The sequence below is a fragment of the Balaenoptera physalus genome (assembly GCF_965194825.1).
Source record: "Balaenoptera physalus genome assembly, chromosome: 2".
Lineage (NCBI taxonomy): Eukaryota > Metazoa > Chordata > Mammalia > Artiodactyla > Balaenopteridae > Balaenoptera > Balaenoptera physalus.
The window spans coordinates 142,455,771-142,475,246 of NC_138883.1; the positions used below are offsets into that span (position 1 = coordinate 142,455,771).

The 19,476-nt window shown below is 45.0% G+C and overlaps 1 pseudogene across 1 annotated transcript; it reads left to right on the forward strand.

Annotated features, from left to right (window-relative positions):
- Window positions 1-120: 120 nt before the first annotated feature.
- LOC309654586 (acireductone dioxygenase pseudogene) lies at window positions 121-8,004 on the forward strand (annotated as a pseudogene). Its single transcript, XR_014268279.1, has 2 exons — window positions 121-6,983; window positions 7,074-8,004. The product of XR_014268279.1 is annotated as an acireductone dioxygenase pseudogene (transcript).
- The last annotated feature ends 11,472 nt before the right edge of the window (window positions 8,005-19,476 follow it).

The following is a 19,476-nucleotide window of genomic DNA, read 5'->3' on the forward strand; positions in this document are numbered from 1 at the left end:
ACCAAAGTCTCTCTCTCTCTCTCTTAACTCATCTTCTTGAAATGAGACACCAGTTGGGGCTGGGTTTTATTTAGAAAAATCTGACCCCAGCCCCCCACTTTCCCAGCTACACTGACTCACTCGAATGCTAGCCACCTCTTTCTGCCTTGTGTTCCCAGCTCTCCCCTTCATTGCCTCAGAGTCAACGTTGCCAGGTGGAGCTGAGCCAGGAAAGTGACCTTGAATTACTGACTTCAAAGCTTCCTTCTCCCTGTCTCAGCCAGGCAAAGCTACTACTTTGGCCCAGAGATCTAGTAGACTGGGCCCAAGGGGAGGCTGTTCTGGGGCCACCCCCAAAGTCTGAGGCCTCATTCAAAGGCCTAACCTTGAGCCAGCATGTCCTAGAATGACCCATTATCCCTTTCATTCTGTTCCAATTCTCTTGCTCAAAACACAAGCAGAAGGACTTCCCTGGTGGCACAGTGGTTAAGAATCCGCCTGCCAATGCAGGGGACACGTGTTCGATCCCTGGTCTGGGAAGATCCCACATGCTGCGGAGCAACTAAGCCCATGTGTCACAACTACTAAGCCTGTGCTCTAGAGCCTGCAAGCCACAACTACTGAGCCCACACGCCACAACTACTGAAGCTCGTGCGCCTAGAGCCCATGCTCCACAACAAAAGAAGCCACCACAATGAGAAGCCCACGCACCACAACGAAGAGTAGTCCCCACTTGCTGCAACTAGAGAAAGCCCGCACGCAGCAACGAAGACCCAACACAGCCAAAAAACAAAACAAAACATTAAAAAAAAATAAAACACAAGCAGAGACCATGGAAGCCTCTGGTATTTGGCTTTCATGCCATCCTAGTGTTATCAGGTACCAGGGCCTCGGTGTCTATACCTATAAACTGGGAGGATGACTGCTCCCCCAGGCTCCTTTTGGCCCAAACAATCAGATTCTGTTATGTATGACAACTACCTATACTGCCACTTCTGAAATGGTCATAAAGAAATTGCTCTCCACCCCCAGGGGCTCATTTGTTTCTCTGTATGGTGCACCAAGGTGTCAGAGGCCTGGCAAGAGGCAATACTAGAGCCTCAGTGTGTTCCAGAGTCTGGCCTTCACCTGCAGAGGGATCAGGGTGGGAGCACATGGATCCTTTGCAAGCACAGCAGCAGCCCAGGACAGTCAAGGCAAAATCTTCCCATTAAACTGCTCTCACTGCCCACCTCCCAGGGCTCCAGCTCCATGCCAGCCTTCCTCATGCAGTATCTATTTGGTGAGGCAGCTGGTGTCAGCTCCATTGGCTCAGAGGGGTTAGGACACTTGCTCAAAGTCACACAGCTAGGAAGTAGCAGAACTCTAGTTCATACTCATATACCTGGCTAATAGTCCATCATTCTTTTAAGGAGGAAGAATAGGAACCAGAGCCCCTATTTATTGTACTTCTTTGGAATTTTTTGTGGTGATAACTGCTGGCCCTGAAAGCCACCTCAGAGAAAGGTGATATTTAAAGGAAAGGTGCCTGTATCCTCCTTTGGGGTCAGCAGATTTGGAAACTCTCACCCTTACAGATTTTATTTATTTATTTATTTATAATTTGTGGCCACGCACAGAATGTGGGATCTTAGTTCCCTGACCAGGGATCGAACCCATGCCCCCTGCATTGGAAGCGTGGAGTCTTAACCATTGGCCTGCCAGGGAAGTCCCCTTACATATTTTAAATCAAACCTCAGTTAGTTACTGAGTCTACGTCATGTGCAAGTTCCCCGTGGAGGCACAGAAATGCATATCACTCAGTCTCTACCGTCTGGGAGCCACAAATCACCACAAACCAGGCACAAGGGGAAAGTGTCCCAGGAGGAGTTTAGATGACACATTAGGCATCTGGCAAAGAGAAAATCACCTCTGATGGGGGAGACCCTGATGAGCTCAGGGCAGGAACATCCATCAAGTGTGTTCTCACGGATCTTTAAGATGTGGAAGGAGGCTGACCATGCAGACACAAGTAGAGTGAGGGCCTTGCACTTCACCCAGGTGGACACACCAGGACATTAGTTTCGTGCTATGTTTGTAGGCAGGGAGTAACATCTGGTAACATCTGGCACAGCAGTGAGGGGATGTCAGACAGTGGAGAATCAGGCCTGGGGAAGGGAGGCCAGGGTTCTTGAACCAGAGAGACTTGACACGGGGTCCTGGCAGGACCCTCAAGAAGGTGCAAGAGTGCAGAGGCGGTGTAGAGATGGCATCTGCAGGAACTGCAGCTAGCTGGACGGGGAGGAGTCACAGTGACTCAGACTTCCATCCCTGGGGCTGGGAGAATGGTGATGCCATTATTAGAAATCAAAAGATGGGAGGGAGGACGGTTGAGGGGGAGGTGTTGATAGAGCTATTTATGGTCATCTCTAAACTGATTTCCCTGCCAGTAGTCAGTCTGTGCTCCCTCCCCCTCCCATCAGCCCTCCCCGATGCTTCCAGCGCTGTCACCCTGAAGCACAGCCCTGAGCAGTCACTCCACAGCTCAGATAGTAAAGTAGCTCTCCACTGCCTGATACAATAAAATCTGAATAGCTTATAACATTTCATGGCCTTCACCTACCCCCCCACCCCCGCCCAGTTACTATTCCCTCTCCACAAGAACCCTAAATTTAGCCATTCCCCTGAGTAGTCCTTGACTCTGAGCAGTTGCACTGTCCCTTCCTTCCATCAAGTGGGTTCTTTCCACTCCCCATTGCCAGACCCAACTCATCCTTGAAGGCCAAGTACAAGTTCACCTTCTCAAGCCTGCACTGGGGGTGGGGATAAAGGGGGGGGTATAGCATTCATTTACACTTGAATCATCACGAAAGGTAAACAGACCCCCCCCCAATAAAAGAACACAAACTACTACTCTGATTATTTTTAAATAAATTTATTTATTTTATTTATTTACTTTTGGCGGCGTTGGGTCTTTGTTGCTGTGCGCAGGCTTTCTCTAGTTGTGGCGAGCGGCGACTACTCTTCGTTGCGGTGCGCGGGCTTCTCATTGTGGTGGCTTCTCTTGTTGTGGAGCACGGGCTCTAGGTGCGCGGGCTTCAGTAGTTGTGGCACGTGGGCTCAGTAGTTGTGGCTCGCAGGCTCTAGAGCACAGCCTCAGTAGTTGTGGTGCATGGATTTAGTTGCTCTGCAGCATGTGGGTTCTTCCCAGACCAGGGCTTGAATCCGTGTCTCCTGCATTGGCAGGCAGATTCTTAACCACTGCGCCACCAGGGAAGCCCTACTACTCTGATTTTAACTTTGTAAAATAAATCTATGGACAGTAACAGGCGGGGTCCAGAAACAAATTTGGAAGATTTTAAAACACTATTTAGGGAATTCCCTGGTGGTCCAATGGTTAGGACTCCTCACTTCCACTGCAGGGGGCACGGGTTCGATCCCTGGTCAGGGAACAAAGATCCTACATGCATGGCCAAATAAATAAATAAAACTTTATTAAATTTTGTGAAATTTTCTCTTAGGTTGCTTAAGTTAATTAATCCTCAAGATTCCTAATAAAACTAGAGATCCAAAGTTGGAAGAAGGGGAAATGATTGAAAGGGATTAAAAAGAACTAGAGGCAACATTACCATCTTGGTAACAGATTCCCAGAGTATAAAGCTTTCTCCCTGTTTGTGGAAGTCTTAAGTTTTTTGGCCGCATGGCATGAGGGATCTTAGTTCCCGGACCAGGGATGGAACCCGCACCCCCTACAGTGGAAGGGCAGAGTCTTGACCTCTGGACCGCCAGGAAAGTCCTGTGGAAGTCTTGTCGTGATTGTCTCATGCCTGGGCAAGTCACTTAACTTCTCTGAGCCTCAGTTTCTTCAACTGCAAATGGAGATAATAAAAATCCCTACTCCTAGCAGTTATTAGGATTAAATAAATTCATGCAGATAAAATGCTTTGAATGGTGCCTGGCACACATAGGAGAAGCCTGGCCATAGTGTTAATATTATCTGTTCATTCACATCCACTCCACACCAGTTTACTGAGCTCCTATGACATGACAGGTGTGACCCAGGGATGGACAAGAGGGCACATTCTATTCCTGAGAGGACCAGAGTCCAGTGAGGGTATCCGGAAGATGGAGATATGAACAGATCATTTCAAAATATTGTTGCTGTGGCTGGATGGAGTGTTGGTAGTACAGTCTCTTTGGAGGGCAATTTAGTAGCATCCATCCTATTATAAAGTGCACATAACTCTTCATCCGGAAATTCCACTCTGAGAGACTGACAGCATAGAAATACTTACCAAATTGTACAGACACGTAAGTGCAAGGTGTTCACTGCAGCACTGTTTGTAATAGGGAAAAAATGGGAATGACCTAAATGTCCATTGTCATTAAGAATGAGGTAAATATTTGCTGATACAGAAAAATGCATTGGGGGACTTCCCTGGCGGTCCAGTGGTTAAGACTCTGCGTGGTTAAGACTCAAAAAAGAAAAAGAAAAATGCATTGTGATATATTAAGTGAAAATAGAAAGTTGCAGAGAAATATCTTAGCATACATACATACATATATATGAAAAATTAAAGGCACAGAAACCTAAGAGGGTATGGGAGTGGGGTATAGTGGGAGACTCTCAATTTCTACTTTATGCAATTCTGAGGGGTTGAACATTATATAACAAGCATCTATTACTTTTGTAACCAGATAAAGAACAATCAAGATATATATAGATACAGATAGGTAGATAGATAGATTTTTTTTTTTTTAAACAAACTGTCACAGTCGTTCATGTGCTGTGCAGAGTGTCCCCTGTCCCAGCACCATTCACTCTGGTGACTTCTTTTAAATTGAGGCTTTTCCCCTCGCGTTCTTTCCGTCCTTGGGGAAAACGAAGGGTTAAAGGGGCTGGGGGAGGGGAAGAGGAAGTGAGGTAAGGGAAAGAGGGGTGAGGGCCCCTTGGGTACCAGCTGCGGTGCTGCGCTGGCCACACCCCGCAGCTCTGGCTCAGGCTGGAAGCAGCCGCCCCAGGTGCTCGAGAGGAGGCCGCTGAGCTGTTTCTGCGGACTCGGGAGGACGAAAGATCAGAACTTAATGAATGTAAAGTTAGATGGAGGTTAGGACAAGATGCTGCGACCTAGAGCAACCGACTGTTCTCAGAGTGTGGTCCGCGGACCCTGGGGGAGGAGGGGCACCACGAGATCTAAATAATTTTCGTAATATTAAGAAGTCACTTGCCTTTCTCACTGTGTTAACATTTGCCCAAATGGTGCAAAAGCAACGGTGGGGAAAACCGCTTATACCTTACCCTGAATCATGGCAGAGGCACCAAACTATACTAGTAGTGATTTTATTGCTCACCATCATGCACTCTCTTTTTTTTTTTAAGTCTATTAATACGATGTACTAAATAAAGCAGTAAAAATTAATAATTTGATTAAATCATAACTCTTGGGTATACATCTTTCTAATATCCTATATAATAAAAATGGAAGTACATACAAAGCACTTGTGCTGCAGACCCAGGTAAGATGGTTGTCTCCTGGAAAAGCACTGAGAAAGAACGGGAGTGCTTTATTTGAGCTGTGAGTTGAAGCAGCTGCTTTCTTCACAGAACAACATTTCAACTGAAAAGAACAACCGATATAGAAGCCATTCGGACTCAAATATTTGGCAGATATTTTCTCAAAAATGAATGAAATGAGCCAGTCACTTCAAGGAAATAGCTTATAGTATCTGTTACCAATGATTTTTTATATTGGAGCTTTCAAGGGAAAACTAAAATTTTGGAAACCTTGTATATACCCTGAGTTTGAGAACTTCTCAATTCCTTTTTTTTTTTTTTTAATATTTATTTATGTATTTATTTGGCTGCGCTGGGTTGTGGCACCACGGGATTTTCATTGGCATATGCGGCATCTTTAGTTGCGGCATGCAGACTCTTAGTTGCGGCATGCATGTGGGATCTAGTTCTCTGACCTGGGATCAAACCCCGGCCCCCTGCATTGGGAGCACGGAGTCTTAACCACTGGACCACCAGGGAAGTCCCAGCTTCCCAATTCTTCATGATGTTTCTAATGAGATTAATGGTCTACCAAATGTGATTTTTTTTCATATTGTGTAATGAAATGTGTCAACTTTTGGAAGATCTGCATAGCTCAGCCAGTATTTTCTAAATGACCAATGAATGATGGTAAAAAGTTATGCATGGGTAAGAGACCTATTCCAGAATGGATTTGAATGTGAGGCATTTGAATGTAACAGAGTAGGAAAGGCATATTGGTGTTGTTTCAGATTCCACATTGCAATTAACCTTTGAGAAAGTATCACTTGTACATTTTGTTATTGTAAGTGAATACCATGGGTCAGGCCTTGCCCAGTCTCAGTGACCGGGAAACAGGGGTTGGGCAGTGGCCCAAGCTGGGATGCCCCCCTAAAAAAACGCCACTGGGGCCTCAACCCAGCTCAGCCCATGCAGGTCAGGGAGCCCCTGGTGATGCACCGCACCGCCCCCCTCCCAGGCCCAGACCATGGTGCAGGTCTGGTACATGGAGGAGTCCCAAGATGACCTGAGGTGGCCCCCTGGCCTGGAGCCCAGCTGCCCAGTCCTCCTGGAGCAGCTGCACCAGCTTGGAGTCCTTTACTGGAAGCTGACAAGTATGAGAATGATCCAGAATTAGACTACTCTTGGTGGACATAGTAAACATATGCAAAGATAAATTTCCAAATTATGAAGAAAAGGTTAAGATGTTTTGTTGGGAGCATTTGTACTCAGATGTAAAATTTGCTACATCTTGGATGGCAGTGGCTACTTTGATGAAAGAGATAAAGAGGACTTCAGATTTTCATGGAGAAAGGAAGCATGATAACTCATCCTGCAGGAGTTTATCACTGCTTCACACTGGATGAAAAGAACTATGTGACAGCTGTGTGGATGTTTGTGGGAGAAACAGTGTGGACTGCATACAACCAGTCGGCTGACCATTTCCACTCTCAAGGACAGGACGTGAAATTTTGGGCATGAACAGCAAGAGGTACTCCCTGGGGCCTAGCACACTCCTTGTAAAGATCCTAAACATGATAACTGAGCAGAAAATCATTTACTCTTTGCTTTTATATTATAGGCTTAAAGTTAGGTTATCTCCTTTGCAAGATTATTTGATCAGAATATTCTTTAATGGCGGACTTCCCTGGTGGTGCAGTGGTTAAGAATCCGCCTGCCAATGAAGGGGATACGGGTTCGAGCCCTGCTCCTGGAAGATCCCACATGCTGTGGAGCAACGAAGCCCCTGCACCACAACTACTGAGCCTGCGCTCTAGAGCCCGTGAACCACAACTACTGAGCCCACGTGCCACAACTACTGAAGCCCGCGCACCTAGAGTCCGTGCTCTGCAGCAAGAGAAGCCACCGCAAGGAGAAGCCCTCGCACCGCAATGAAGAGTAGCCCCCGCTCGCCATTAGAGAAAGCCCGCACGCAGCAATGAAGACCCAATGCAGCCAAAAATAAAAATAAAATTTTTAAAAAAGAAAAGCCTTATGATAAAATAAGTCATAGCTATTTAAAAAAAAGAATATTTTTTAATAAAAGGCACTATAAAACTGATTTTTACATGGAAACAACTGTGGAAATGTGGACAAATCATAGTCATTTGCTCTAACTCAATCAAGATCAGTGGTTCAGACACGTGTTCAATTTTAACCGGAGTGAGAGTCTTATCTGCTGTGTGCTTTATCTGGACACGATTTTTAGACTTTAAACCAGGTATCAGTCAATGCCATGCCTGCCTTAGAAGAAAGTTGTGGCAGAGAAGTATATTTTGGTCTTTGTCCCCATTTTCTGGCACAGAGCTCCTAAAACCCTTGGAATTTCCTGAGCGATAGGAGTGTCCTTCTTCTATTCATAGGTAATCCTTTGTGAGCATCTCAGTTCCACTGGGACAGAAGCGCCTGTGCTCAGGACCCTTCTGGACCTCACTCTGTGTACCTCCTTGTCTGGCTGTTTATCTGTGGTCTTTATGTATCCTTTATAATAAATTGGTAAATGTAAACCAACATTTCCTGAGTTTTGTGAGCCGTTCTAGCAAATTATGGGACCCGAGGAAGGGGTCATGTAAATCCCCAAATTTTAGCCGCTGAGTCAGAACTACAATTGTCCCAGATTTGTGATAGGCATCAGTGTTGTGGGACTAAGCCCTTAATCTGTGGGATCTAACGCTATCTCCAAGTAGATAGTGTCAGAATTGAGTTAAACTGTAGGACATTCAGTCCTGCTGAATTGGTTGGTGTAGGAAAACAGACTAGAGGTGTAATAGTAGATAACATAACTAACTAGATACAGGACGCTTTTTTCTCCCAAAATTGTACCTTGGACTAAGGAGTGCAGGGAGGGGAGAGCTCTCTATTAGGGGCACATTCTCAGTTGCTTATGCCACTTGCCACTTTCCGTTCAAGCTAAAGTAAATGCCTTGGGAATTCCCTGGCAGTCCAGTGGTTAGGACTCCATGCTCTTACTGCCGAGGGCCTGAGTTTGATCCCTGGTCAGGGAACTAAGATCCCACATGCTGCGGCGCAGCCAAATAATAATAATAATAATAATAAACACCTTAATTAAAAAAAAAAAACGCCACTCGTATCTGGTCCCCTTCCTGTTACAGTGAAATCTCAGATTCCACAGACTCCTGCTGGCTCGTCTAACCCTGTACTTGTCTTTCTCATTTCTTATTCTTTTTTTTTTTTTTTTAATGAAATGATGTACTTATTTATTTATTTATTTTTTGGCTGCGTTGGGTCTTCGTTGCTGCATGCGGACTTTCTCTAGTTGTGGCGAGAGGGGGCTACTCATCTTTGCGGTGCGAGGGCTTATTGCAGTGGCTTCTCTTGTTGAGACATGCAGGCTCTAGGCACGTGGGCTTCAGTAGTTGTGGCTCGCGGGCTCTAGAGCGCAGGCTCAACAGTTGTGGTGCATGGGCTTAGTTGCTCTGCGACATGTGAGATCTTCGCAGACCCGAGCTTGAACCCGTGTCCCCTGCGTTGGCAGGCGGATTCTCAACCATTGCGCCACCAGGGAAGTCCTCATCTCTTATTCTTTTAAAATTCATGCTTAACTCCTGTGGGAGAGAATAGCTGTAAACAGCTTTAATTAAATTGTACTTATAAAAAACTATGTTCTTCTGCTCCACTTTATGCTTTTGGTATTGTTGATCTTTAAAAATTAAATGGTCTTTGATAATGGGAGGGAAAAAGAGAATAGTCCTAACATCTGAAAAAGCTATTAAAATATTCCTTATTTTTATTTTTCCAACTACACATCAGTGTGAGGCTGGATTTTCTTCATATACCTCAACCAAAACAATATAGAGCAGCAGACTAAATGCTGAAGTGGATGTGAGAATCCAGCTACTTCTGGTAAATCAGATATGAAGAGAGTTGCAAAAATGTAAACAAAGCAACTCTTCTCATTAACTCTTTTATTTTGGAAAATGTAGTTATTTTTAAATTAATATATAAACATGTTTCAAATTTTCTGTCTTAACTTTTAATTCGGTAAATAGGGTTTTGTATAACCTATACAAACAAGAGCTCTTTGGAGTCCTCAGCAACTTCTCAGAGTGTAAAGAGGTCCTAAAGCCAAAAAGTTGGAGAATTATCCTAGAGGAAAGCACTAGGAGCTCAACAAAAATGGGGGCCACATTATCCCACACAAGAAATCTAACATTTATACAATAATGCTATATAATGTATAGTCTGTATTAAATTGTCCCAATATGTCCCAATAATTCCTTTAAATTTGGGAAGGGGGGATTTCCCTGGTGGCACAGTGGTTAAGAATCTGCCTGCTAATGCAGGGGACATGGGTTCGAGCCCTGGTCCGGGAAGATCTCACATGCTGTGGGGCAACTAAGCCCGTGCGGCATAACTACTGAGCCTGCGCTCTAGAGCCCGCGAGCTGCAACTACTGAGCCCACGTGCCACAACTACTGAAGCCCGTGTGCCCTAGAGCCCATGCTTCACAACAAGAAGCCACTGCAATAAGAAGCCCGGGCTTTCTCTAGTTGTGGGAGGCTCGCTGCAACTAGAGGAAGCCCGCGCACAGCAACGAAGACCCAATGCAGCCAAAAATAAATAAAATTAAAAAAAAAAAAAAAAAGAAAGCCAGGAATTAAAAAAAAAAAAAATTAGGGGAAGGGGGTCCGGGATCTAGAATCAAGGCTCAGGCATAGCATTTGGTTGTCATGTCTCATTAGCTTTCTTTTTTTTTTTTTTTTTTTTCAATATTTATTTATTTATTTTTTATTTGGCTGCATCAGGTCTTTGTTGCAGCGTGCAGGATCTTCGTTGCGGCATGTGGAATCTTTCATTGTGGCGCACGGGCTCAATAGTTGCCACACGGGCTTAGTTGCCCCGCACCATATAGGATCTTAGTTCCCCGACCAGGGATCGAACCTGCGTTCCCTGCATTGGAAGGCAGATTCTTAACCACTGGACCACCAGGGAAGTCCCCCCTTTGTTAGTTTTCTACTGGATCAATGCAGACTTCTTTACTCTCCCTTACCCCCTTCACTGGTTTAGAAATTATACATTCTATTTCTGCTCATTTAGAAATTAAATTCTTAACTTGACTATACAGAGTTTAAAATTCATCATTGTCTTTATCTTTCTTAGAAATATGAGAAACTTAGATGACTTCTGTCCAATTTCTCCTCTCCTATCTTCCATGTTATTATTCCATCATACTTCAGTTCTACTGGGTCTTCTGAGCCCCCTCATTTTTTTTCAAATAGATTTATCAACATGTTTTCCTGTTTCCTAGCTGAGCAACGTGTCTTACTTTCCACTCCTATGTGCTGAATTCAATTTCCTGATAACTGAAGGGCATCATTGAATAGGTCTTTCAACAAAGATCTGTGAGTAATTAACTTTCCCTGTCTCAAATTGTTCAATTTTATCCTCATTTTGTAAGCTTTTTACTGAAGTATAATATATACATACGCATATACAGAAAGTACATAAATTATTAGTGTACAACTTATTTTCATATAAATTTATTTATTATTTATTTATTTTTGGCTGTGTTGGGTCTTCGTTGCTGCGCGCGGGCTTCCTCTTAACTGTGGCGAGCGGGGGCTGCTCTTCATTGCGGTGCGCGGGCTTCTCACTGCGGTGGCTTCTCTTGTTGCGGAGCACGGGCTCTAGGCAGGCGGGCTTCAGTAGTTGTGGCTCGTGGGCTCTAGCCCCTAGTGTACAACTTATGAATGTTGACCATATCACTACCCAGATCAGGAAATGTAACATCACCAGGACCCCCAAAACCCTCCTTAAACCACCTCCTAGGCATTATGTTTCCCAACTTCCCTTTGCTATCTTAACTTCTACTAAAATAGACTGATTTGCCTATTTTTGTTTTCCTGTAAATGGAATCATATAGTATGTACTCTGTCGTGTCTTACTTCTTCTCAACATTGCATTTCTAAAATTCATCCAGGGACTTCCCTGGTGGTGCAGTGGCTAAGAATCCGCCTGCCAATGCAGGGGACATGGGATTGAGCCCTGGTCCAGGAAGATCCCACATGCTGCGGAGCAGCTAAGCCCGTGCGCCACCAATACTGAGCCTACGCTCTAGAGCCTGAGAGCCACAACTACTGAGCCTGTGTGCCACAATTACTGAAGCCTGCACGCCTAGAGCCTGTGCTTCCCAGCAAAGAGAAGCCACCTCAATGAGAAGCCCGTGCACCACAACGGAGAGTAGCCCCCGCTCACTGCAGCTAGAGAAAGGCCATGTGCAGCAACGAAGACCCAATGCAGCCAAAAATAAATATATTTTTTAAAAATAAAATTTGCAAAAATAAAAATAAAATTAATCCAGGGACTTCCCTGGTGGTCCAGTGGTTAAGAATCCTCCTTCCAATGCAGGGGACGTGGGTTCAATCACTGATCAGGGAACTAAGATCCCACATGCTGCGGGGCAACTAAGCCCGTGCACTCTAGAGCCTGCGCACCACAACTAGAGAGCCCGAGTGCCACAACTACTGAGCCCACGCACTCTGGAGCCCATGCACCACAACTAGAGAGAAGCCCGTGCGCTGCAGAAAAGATCCTGCGTGCTGCAACTAAGACCCGATGCAGCCAAATAAATAAATTAGTTAACTAAAAATAAACATACATATTTTTTTAATAAAAAAAAATCTATGTTTTTGCATGTAGCTGTAATTTATTAATTCTTCTGCAATATAAAACTGTTATGAATATGCCACAATTTATGTATTCATTCTACTATTGATGGACATTTGGGTTGTTTCCAGTTTGAGGTTATTATTAACGATGCTTCTATGAAGGTTCTGACACTTGTCTTTTGCTGCACATATGTATGAAATTCTGTTGGATGATACTTAGGAGTGAATTACTGGGTCATAGGCTACATACTTAAGCATTCGGCTTTAACAGACACTGGCAAACAATTTTCTGAGTGTCTATATTCTTCCAGCAATGTATGAGAGCTTCAGTTTCTCTACATCTTTGCTAACAGTTGGCATTGTCATTCTTTTCAGTTTTAGTCATTCTTGTGGGTGTATAGTGGTTCTCATGGTGGTTTTAAATTGCCTTTCCCGTCGTCTCTGGGGCGCAATTGGTCAGTGCATTAAACTGATAAATAGCATTTCCCTGGAGACTAAAGAAATTGAGCTCCTTTTCGTATACTTATTGCCCATTTTAATATTCTCTTTTCTGAAGTTCCTGCTTCAAGTTTTTTGCTTATTTTTTTCCATTGGATTGTCTGCCAGTTTGTGATTTGTAGGAGTTCAATATACATTTGGATATGAGTCCCCTTTTTGGATATATGTATCTCAAAAGTTTTTTTTTTTTTCCCACTCAGTGGCTTGCCTTCTCATTCATTTAAAATGTATTTTGATGCACAGAAATTCTTAATTTTAATGTAGTCCAACTTATTGACCTTTTATGTTTATGTCTTATTTCCTGTTTGATAAATCTTTTCTTAACCCTACAGTATCTTCTGGAAGTTTTATTGTTTTATCTTTCACTTTTTTAAAAAGATTTATTTATTTTTTTGGTTGCACTGGGTCTTAGTTGCGGCAGATGGGCTCCTTAGTTGTGGCATTTGAACTCATAATTGTGGCATGCATGTGGGATGACCAGGGAGTGAACCCGGACCCCCTGCATTGGGAGCCCCCTACCTTTCACTTTGATATCTATAATTCTCCTGAAATTGATTTAAAAATTTTTTTTTTTTTTACTTTTGGCTGTGTTGGGTCTTCGTTGCTGCGTGCGGGCTTTCTCTAGTTGTGGTGAGTGGGGGCTACTCTTTGTTGCGGTGTGCAGGCTTCTCATTGCGGTGGCTTCTCTTGTTGCAGAGCACAGGCTCTAGGGCGCATGGCTTCAGTAGTTGTGACGTGCGGGCTCAGTAGTTGTGGCACACAGGCTTAGTTGCTCCATGGCATGTGGATCTTCCCAGACCAGGGATCAAACCCATGTCCCCTGCATTGGCAGGTGGATTCCCAACCACTGCACCACCAGGGAAGTCCTGAAATTGATTTTTGATGCACCCTATTTCAGATATGTTAAAATGTGAAATAGTATGTATCCAAGAATTGATAAAATTCAGTTATTTTTTAACCTCCATTTTTAATTTAATACGTAACAGGCATTTTTCTCTACCATTAAATGTTCTTCTACAAGACTTTTTTAAATAGTTGCCTAATAGTTGTCTACAAAGAGACAGCAGGAACTTCCCTGGTGGTCCAGTGGGTAAGACTCCGAGCTCCCAGTGCAGGGGGCCAGGATTCGATCCCTGGTCGGGGAACTAGATCCCGCATGCATGCTGCAACTAAGAGTTCCCATGCTGCAACTAAGAAGCACGCGTGCCTCAACTAAGACCCAGCGCAGCCAAAATAAATGAAGAAAAAAAGAAAAAGGAGACAACAGGCCCCAAATGGATTTGAAACCGTGCAACTCAGACTGGGACTTAAACCCACCGTCTTTTAATTGAGATCACACACCTGGTCTCAGGACTTAATGAAGCTCAGTTTCTTGATGTCTTATGGCAGAAAGAATTCAGTGAGAGACAAAGTGATACATAAGAAGTGGATTTATTTAGGGAGAAACACACTCCACAGACAGAGTGTGGGCCATCTCAGAAGGTGAGAGGCCCCAAAATATGGCGTGGGTAATTTCATAGGCTAATGAGTGGGAGGATTATTCCAACTATTTCAGGGGGCTGGGGATTTCCAGGAATTGGGCCACCGCCCACTTTTTGGCCTTTTATGGTTAGCTCTGACCTGTCATGGTGGTGGTGGGTGTGTTATTTAGCTAATGTATTACAGTGAGCATATAATGAGGCTCAAGGTCTACTGGAAGTCAAATCTTCTGCTGTCTTGGATCTAGTTAGTTCTAACCAGTTTTCATCATGTCTTTGGCTATGTCATTCTTTTAAAGGTTGTGCCCTGTCCCCTTCTCTTCTGTTTTAGATTCACTTGTGCTAAACCCCACATCAGCAAATCAAGACTTAATACCTAACCTATAACACAACATTGTAAATCAACTGTACTTTAAATAAATAAATAAATATTGGCAGTTTCAGCCTCTCCCAGGAATGTGATCTTTAGTCAGTCAATGTGGAGCTACCTGGTCAGCACTAGTGAGGTAATCTGCCTGAAGGACCTGAAACAGGAGGGAAGGAGGCAGGGCACAAGGTTTGAAAGAATGACACAGGCTGAGGACATGACATAAACTGATTAGAACCAAATGGATCCAAGATGGCGGATAAGTTGACTTTTTCCACTAGACCTTTTTTTTTTAATTTATTAATTAATTAATTTTTGGCTGTGTTGGGTCTTTGTTGATGCATGAGGGCTTTCTCTAGTTGGGGTGGGCAGGGGCTACCCTTCGTTGTGGCGCGCAGTCTTCTCACTGTGGTGGCTTCTCTTATTGAGGAACACAGGCTCTTGGCGTGCGGGCTTCAATAGTTGTGGCACATGGGCTCAGTAGTTGTGGCTCACGGGCTCTAGAGCGCAGCCTCAGTAGCTGTGGCGCACAGGCTTAGTTGCTCTGCGACATGTGGGATCTTCCCGTACCAGGGCTCAAACCCATGTCCCCTGCTTTGGCAGGTGGATTCTTAACCACTGTACCACCAGGCAAGTCCCTCCACTAGAACTTGAGCCTCTGTATCAGCAAGCTCCCATCAGCAAGCTAAATGACACACCCACAGGTGCCATGACAGTTCCAAGACTGACTATAAGGATCAAAAAGTGGGCAGTGGCCCAATTCCTGGAAATCCTGGCCCTTTCCTAAAATAGCTGGAATACTCCTCCCACTCATTAGCTTATGAAATTACCCACTCCAATAAAAACTGACAACCCCCATACCCTGGTGCCTTTCTCACCTTCTGAGATGGCCCACACTCTGTCTGTGAAGTGTGTTTCTCTCTAAATAAATCCACTCCTTACTGATCACTTTGTCTCTCACTGAATTCTTTCTGTGATGAGACATCAAGAAACTGAGCTTCATTAAGTCCTGAAACCAGGTGTGTGATCTCAGTTGGAAGACTGTTGGTTTTGGCTGCGTTTGAGTCCCAGCCGTTTGGGTTCAAGTTTCAATCAGGGTTTTGGCCGGGTTCAAGTCCCAGCCTGAGGTGCATGGTTTCAGCCCCAGTCTGCACCGAAAGGAAGGTGACCTTGCCTGAAACAATCCACTGTTAGCTAGAATAACTTCCTTGCCCCGCCTCCTTCTGCCTGTAAAAGTCTTCCCTTTGTACAGCTCCTCGGAGCTAGCTCCTTTGTTGGCCAGATGGGAGGCTGCCCAAGTCATGAATCGTTGAATAAAGACAAATCTTCAAATTTACTCAGTTGAATTTTGTTTTTAACATACTCATCATATGCCTCTCCCTGGAGCAGGGGCTCTGGAATCAGACAGGCCTGGTTAATATCTTGTCTTCATCTCTAACAAGCTGTGTAACTACAAGTTATTTAAAGACTCTGAGCTTTAGCTTTCATGGGAGGTGCCCAGGTTTTGAACTGAGTTGGTTTCATAGTTGAAACTCAATTCCTAATTAATAATTGATTTAGAAGCACTATATCAACTGAAACAGTGGATCAATTAACTCTAGAACAGTCTTATTTATTCATTAAAGTCTCCTAAAGACCTGGGATAGACCACATCCTGTGAGTCCACAGTTTTATTGGATGTGACTAAGAAAAATAAAATGACATCAAAATGGATGCTCTTTGGTAGTTGAAAACTAAAGTCAGGGTTGGTGCCATGAAGAAGTGGCAATTGAACCACTTAATCACATTTCTTTATCAGATTATCAGATTATTCTTTATTTGTAGTGGTTATGAGAGGATTCCGCCTTGTTTTTCCTGGTTGCCTTGGGAGAGAGTTGCTTACTTTCTCTGTGGCTCACTTTATCATCTGTAATTAGTAGAGTAAAAGTTTAATACCAACCTCATGGTGATGTTGTGAGGGTGAGCTGAGGGAGGATGAGACAAGTTTTAAGTGATCAGTAATGGCCACCGTTATTCACACCCTTGCTGGGGTATAGACCAGTGAGATTTGGGAGCTCTGTCCAAAACTAGAGTGGGGAAACTCAAAAGGCTAGAGTGGGACTCGGGCCCTGTTTATGTGGAGCAGATGGAGACTGCCGAAACTCATAAGAAGTGGCTAGGGACTTCCCTGGTGGCGAAGTGGTTGAGAATCCGCCTGCCAATGCAGGGGACACGAGTTCGATCCCTGGTTCCCGAGGATCCCACATGCCGCGGAGCAGCTGAGCCCGTGCACCACAACTACTGAGCCCACGTGCCACAACTACTGAAGCCCACGCACTGCAACTACTGAAGCCCACACGCTGCAACTACTGAAGCCCACGCACTCTAGGGCCCGTGTGCCAGGACTATCGATCCCGCGTGCCTAGAGCCCGTGCTCCGCAACAAGAGAAGCCACTGCAGTGAGAAGCACGTGCACTACAACGGAGAGTAGCACCCACTCTCCTCAACTAGAGAGAAGACCAAAAGCAGCCAAAAAAAAAAAGAAGTGGCTAAAGACAAAATTTCAGTGGGAGTTCCCTGGTGGCCTAGTGGTTAGGATTCCGAGCTTTCACTGCCGTGGCCCGGCTTCAATCCCTGGTCTGGGAACTGGGATCCTACAAGCCACGTGGCCAAAAAATAAAAAAAAATTCAGACATCAGTTTATGCAGGGAGGTGCTGGTAAATGTTTTTAACAACCAGGGTGTGTGTGTGTGTGTGTGTGTGTGTGTGTATGTGTGTGTGTGTGTGTGTGTGTGTGTGTGTTGATTTGTAGCATTTCTGTGGTGTAGATACTTCCACCATGGCCAATGTCTAACTACCAACATAATATCACTGAACACAGTTGCATAGTATTTCCATTTTATAGTATTTTTACCAGGTAGATACAATAACTGTAAATATCCTCAAGAGAAGAAATACTACAGTAAAAAGGAAGTGATGAGTTTTGAGTCTTTTAATATGTTTTATTTAATTGTAAGTTTACATAACTTAATTTTTAATAGTGGCTATGTTTAATAACTGGCTGACAAAATTCCTGAAAGTTTAACGATTGGTTCTCATGAGCCTGTATAAGCTGGCTGCAGCCTCCGCTGAATTAGCCCACGGGTCCTCATTTGGATCCTGTATCTTGGACAAATAGCATTCGTGTTTAAGTTCAGGACCTGGCAACTGGACAAGTGCTAAGGGCAGGTTCAACGTACTTCTTAAGGACCAGTACTCGTTCCCCTGGTAACAGTGTCCTTTCCCCCAGGACACAGCCCAAAAGGTGACCTTTTACTTCCCTGGCTCTAAACTGTTTATCATTCTGACCCACCAGCACCTCCCCCAACTTCAGGGCAGACTGTCTCAGGAATGCCTGGGACATGCACGTAGGGCATCATGGCCGGCCACCTGCTGAACCCACGTCAGGTGCTTACAAGGTCAGCCAGATGGCCAGAAGGAGAGCAGAAGGCCTGAGAAGGAGCTGCCGGCTCCTGGGCTCTCAGCCCTATGGCATCTGCGTTGTTGGGCTAGGAATGCCCTTGGCAAATATACCCCATCGGTCCACTGCCCTCCTATGTTTCAAAACCTGGATCCAAACTACCATTTCTCAGTTTAACCTCACTTCTCTCCATTGCTTCTCTACCCCTGCAAATAACAGAGTCATAATGTTGACAAGTACGGGCACTGGGTGCTTGTTCTAGAATTATCCCACTTAAGCCTCATAACAACCCTATGAAGTAGGTGCTATTCTTATCCCAGTTCTGTGAATGAGAAATCCAAGACTTGGGGTGGTGTGCTCATTTGCCCACAGTCATAGGGGAAGGACCTGGTGTTTTTCCTTTCTCCCTCAACTATCTTCCTTCACGTGGTAGCCTAAGTTCATACATGCTGATTTTGCATTCTTCAACATGTTGCTTCCTCCTAAATGTTCTCAGCCTAGAGATGGTGGTGGAAGCCATGGGTCTGAAAAGATTGCTCAAGGAGAGAGTGTGCTGTGAGGATGGAGAAGAGGAGGGAGCGGAGATGAGACCCTGACGGGCACCTACACCTGAGGGCCCCTGAGTAAGAGGAGACGCAGAAGGGCTGTCACAGAAAATGTGAGATAGCCAGGGGATGGACCGCAGTAGGGAAGTTACAGAGTGGATGAGGAAAGGCGCACCGAGACGTGTCCCCTGGATTTATCCGTCCAGAGACATCCATGACCTTGGCAGGGGCCGTTCCTCCATTGCTCTGCTGGATGGTGAGGAGGCTGCAGCAGGGAAAGCAGGAACTCAGCAGATGAGTTGAGGAAAGGCTGGGAGCTAGTAAAATGGGTCAGCCAGTGTAGACCTCTCTTTCAAGATGAAGGAAGCAGCCTGCACGCTGCGTTGACCTGGCGCCTAGGCTTCCGCGCTGGGATATCGGGCTGGGGTTCCCTGGCGGGATGGTGCCACGGTGCCAGGTGACGGCCTGGAAGACGAGCTGGTTTCTAAAGGCACCCGCGATCTTTGCCCTTGCTTCTCAGATTGTTCGTTTCTAAGAAGACAAGTTTTCAATTTAAAAAGAAATGCACTTAACTAAGAATTCTTTGATGAAATGTGCTCCGTCTGTGCTTTTGCGAACCCTTGATTATTTGCAGACCTCTGATTATTTCGTAGAGAATGATTTGCTCTGAGTCACAGGTGGAAGTGTTGTATTTTGCAAAAAGTGCTGAAATAACAGGAATTCGCTCAGAGACAGTTTCTGTGCCACAAGAAATAAAAGCATTGCAGCTGTGGAATGAGATAGAAACGCGCCATCCTGGACTGGCTGACGTCAGAAATCAGGTGATATTTGCTGTTCGTCAAGAATATGTCAAGGGCTTCCCTGGTGGCGCAGTGGTTAAGAATCTGCCTGCCAATGCAGGGGACACGGGTTCGAGCCCTGATCTGGGAAGATCCCACATGCTGCGGAGCAACTAAGCCCGTGAGCCACAACTATTGAGCCTGCGCTCTAGAGCCTGCGTGCCTAGAGTCTGTGCTCCTCAACAAGAGA